The sequence below is a fragment of the Maylandia zebra genome, linkage group LG5 (assembly GCF_041146795.1).
Source record: "Maylandia zebra isolate NMK-2024a linkage group LG5, Mzebra_GT3a, whole genome shotgun sequence".
Classification (NCBI taxonomy): domain Eukaryota; kingdom Metazoa; phylum Chordata; class Actinopteri; order Cichliformes; family Cichlidae; genus Maylandia; species Maylandia zebra.
The window spans coordinates 1,918,435-1,922,609 of NC_135171.1; the positions used below are offsets into that span (position 1 = coordinate 1,918,435).

Genomic DNA, 4,175 nt, shown 5'->3' on the forward strand with positions numbered 1-4,175 from the left:
AGCCATGGATGACCCGGGAAGTTCAGCAGCTGTTAAAAGAGAGGAACAGCGCCTTCAGGTCCGGAAGCAGGGAGAGCTACAGCAGGGCTAGAGCCAACCTGAAAAAAGGCATTAAGAAGGCCAAGGCGGACTATAGGAAGAAGATCGAGAACCACCTGGAGAGTAAGAACAGCCGGCTGGTGTGGCAGGGTGTCCAGCAGCTGACAAACTACAAGTCCAAATCAGGTATGGTTGAAGGTGACCCAGCATTGGCAGAGGAGCTGAACATCTTCTTCACACGCTTTGAGGTCACTGCACCCTATGCCTCAGAGGAACAGCTACACCATACAGCCCACAGCAGCAGTACCATCATCACTCTGGAGGAGCATGAAGTGAGGCGCACCCTGCGGGCTGTTAACCCGAGGAAGGCAGCCGGCCCAGATGGTGTACCAGGACGTGTGCTGAGAGACTGCGCAGACCAGCTTGCCTATATTTTCACCAGGATTTTTAACCAATCCCTTGAACAGTCAAACGTCCCACCCTGCCTCAAGACCTCCACCATAATACCCTTGCCCAAGAAACCTCATATCTCTAGCCTAAATGACTATAGACCAGTGGCACTAACCCCGGTGGTGATGAAGTGCTTTGAGAAACTTGTGCGTTACCACATCACAGCAGCCCTACCCAGCAGCCTTGACCCACACCAGTTTGCCTACAGAGCAAACCGATCGACAGAGGACGCCATAGCAACAGCACTCAATGTAGCATTAACACATCTGGAGAGGCAAGGAAACTATGTGCGTATGCTCTTTGTGGATTATAGCTCGGCATTTAATACCATTCTTCCATACAAACTGGACGCCAAGCTAAAAGACCTAGGGCTTCCTCACAGCACCTGTAAGTGGATCAATAGCTTCCTCACCGACTGCAGACAGAGAGTGAGAGTGGGATGTTACACATCTCCAGCCCTAAATCTAAGCACTGGGTCGCCACAGGGCTGCGTGCTTAGTCCACTGCTCTACTCGCTTTATACACACGACTGCACCCCCGCCCACCAGAGCAACACCATTGTAAAGTTCGCAGATGACACTAGTGTGGTGGGGCTCATATCTGGGGGAGATGAGTCTGCCTACAGAGATGAGGTGGAGCGGCTGTCTTCATGGTGCAAGGATAACAACCTTCTCCTAAACACGAAAAAGACCAAAGAACTCATAATTGACTACAGAAGACACAAGACAGAAATCCAACCACTAATCATCAACGACGACTATGTGGAGAGGGTGGCAGACTTCCGCTTCTTGGGAGTCAGCATAGAGGGAAACCTATCCTGGAGTGTGAATACCTCTGAGCTACTGAAAAAGACACAACAGAGACTGTACTTTCTGAGAGTGCTTAGGAAGAACAACATCACACAGAGACTGCTGTTGTCTTTCTACAGAGCCTCCATCGAAAGCATACTAACGTACTGCATAGGCATATGGTACGCTAGCTGCACAGTGGCTCAGAGGAAAGCACTCCAGGGAGTAATCAACGCTGCCCAAAGGACAATCGGCTGCCCTCTCCTCAAACTGAAAGACCTACACAGTTCCCGCTGCCTCAAAAGAGCCCATAACATCATAAAGGACACCTCACACCCTGGACACTCCATGTTCGAACTGCTGCCTTCAGGTAAACGGTATAGAACAACATACACAAGGACTAACAGACTCAAACACAGTTTCTACCCAATTGCAATATCATGTCTCAATGCTACTAAAAGTAGATGACTTTCATTGCCCCTGTTGTCATTTGTGCCCTTGATGTTGGAATGCTTTCAGACATGTTTTGTTGGATGCGCTAACAAATTGACTGAGTGATTGATTGTTTGAGTGATATATCAACTAGGTCGTATGTTGAGTGTCTGTATGGGGCCTTAGGCCTGGATTGCTTGGGTGTATTTACTGTATGAGAACACTGTATTTTATATGTATTTCTATCTTTTATATCATATCTATTATAGTTTTTAAGTATTTATCTTTCGTGATGTTGCACTGACCGGAGACATCTTTCAATTTCATTGTACTTGTGACAATGACAATAAAGAATATTCTATTCTATTCTATTCTATTCTATTCTATTCTATTCTATTGATTATACACACAGTTCAAAGTTCTAGGTCTCCTCCTCAACTCTTCACCTCTGTTCAAAAACGAACTAACAGTTGATTATACACACAGAACCTGACTTTTCATGATGATTCACTCTCCTCAAGTCCTCCTGTAGTTAACTCAGGGTGTTCTGTGTGATAAATCCAGTGCTCCTTTTTTCAAATTGCACGCATGCTCTTGTCAAAAGGGGAAAGACACATGAAGTACGCGCATGCAGCATGTTAGCTGTGCAATCTCCAGAAATGGTAAGTTTTAAGTTATTTTACTCTGCTTTTAATAAGATATTGTATTGCTAAGCTCACTTCCTACTATTTGTCATAACATTAAAAATAACTACTAAAACCTACTGGATTTTCACAAGGCTTGCTAGGACATGTTAGCTAGTAGCAGATGAGTAGCAGCTAATTAGCAGGCTACATGTGAACATGAATCAGGCCTTAAGTCAACTAAAATGCCAAAGTTAAAAGATAATATGAGGAAGAAAAAGAACCACATGTTTATGTTGCACTGAGAATGCAAGATTTTAAAAATATTTTTTGCTTTTTATTAACATAGATGTCTTAATTGTCTGTGGAATAATTCAATAAATAATTAATTCAACATTATAGTATCCCATGCTGTAATTTTCTAATTGGGCAATAGTATCAGAATATTTTAGAGGTTTCTGCAACATTCAGAATTTTCTTCAGCAGTTTTCAGCAACAACTTCAGTTTCGTTGCCCCTCTTCAATTTCTTCACCTATTTTCAGCAGTAAGTTCAAGTTCTGCTCTTCTCAGCAGAAAGTTCAGCTTTTTCACCTCTTTTTTTAGGAGAAAGTTCAGCTTTTTCACCTCCTTTTTGTTGCAGAAAGTTCAGCTTTTTCACCTCTTTTCTGCACAAATTTCAGCCTCTTCTGTTCTTTAGGCAGAATTGCAGCTTTTTCACCCGTTTTAAGCATACAGTTCTGCTTCTTCACGTCTTTTCAGCACGATTCAGCTTCTTCGGGACCCTGCACATTTTTTCTCTCACCATATCGGCGTTTGGGACAGTAACTAGTTTGGCTCAGTGAGATGAGCAGCTGCTTTGAGACCTGGGGGTGCAGTTTCGAGTCCTACCTGTGGCTGTTGTGACACATCTTCTCTGCTTGCACTCAGTGTGCTTTATTGACATTGTTCAGTGTACCCTTTCAAATACGACAGTTTTCAGCAACGACTTCAGTTTCTACAAAGTATTTTCAGCAGATGGTTCTCCTTCTGCTGTTTTCAGATTCCACTACACGGCATTCACACTGCGTTTTCACAGGAAATGCCACTTTTTCTAATCTTTGGCTCTCTTCCACATGTATTTGTCCTGTCTTCCTCCCCTCACCTCCAACCGGTTGCAGTATCTGCCAGATCGCCTGCTTCTGCTCATGCTTCCTTCAAGCATTTGTTTGGAACAAAAGGTAACCTTGAAATTGAAAAACTTTAAAATCTATCCTCTATTTATCGAGTTCATATGATGTTTTCTGTCCTTCTCCAAATCTGTTAGTCTCAAGTGGATCTGGGTGATATAATGCAGCAACACCAGGCCTGCACTAATACAATATGAACTGTAGCAAATTAAACTGAATAAGGATTCCTTCAAGTTACAGGCATGATTTTAAGATATGCATACAGGGATAAGTGGCAGATGTTCACTGGAAGCTCCAGTTTCAATCTGAATGATCTCTTAGTTTGGAGTCTGAAGGGAAAGTATGACATACTGTTAGAGCATCTCCTGGTTAAAAATGTATATTATAACAAAAACTATGAAAATGATTTTCTGTTTGTTATTTTTCAGGAAGCACTCATACTCCAGTATCCATCAGGAAGTAGACGTTCAACCACGTAAGAGAAGGCTTGTGAGGCTTCATATTTATCCTGGTTGCAAATACTAGAGACTGTTTGTTACCTGATGTATAGACATGACATGCTGACCTAAAAGTGATACGGCATTTACCAGTGTCTGATGTGTATCTGTCATACAAATTTTACAGTAGCTAAATGTTAAAAGATGGTTTTACCTTAAAATAATTTATATGTTTTTTG

The 4,175-nt window shown here is 42.5% G+C and overlaps 1 long non-coding RNA gene across 1 annotated transcript; it reads left to right on the forward strand.

Annotated features, from left to right (window-relative positions):
* The first annotated feature begins 2,317 nt into the window (after positions 1-2,317).
* Positions 2,318-4,175, forward strand: LOC143418722 (uncharacterized). The gene is made up of 3 exons (XR_013098735.1): positions 2,318-2,371; positions 3,491-3,550; positions 3,928-4,175. It is a non-coding gene; the product is annotated as an uncharacterized LOC143418722 (long non-coding RNA).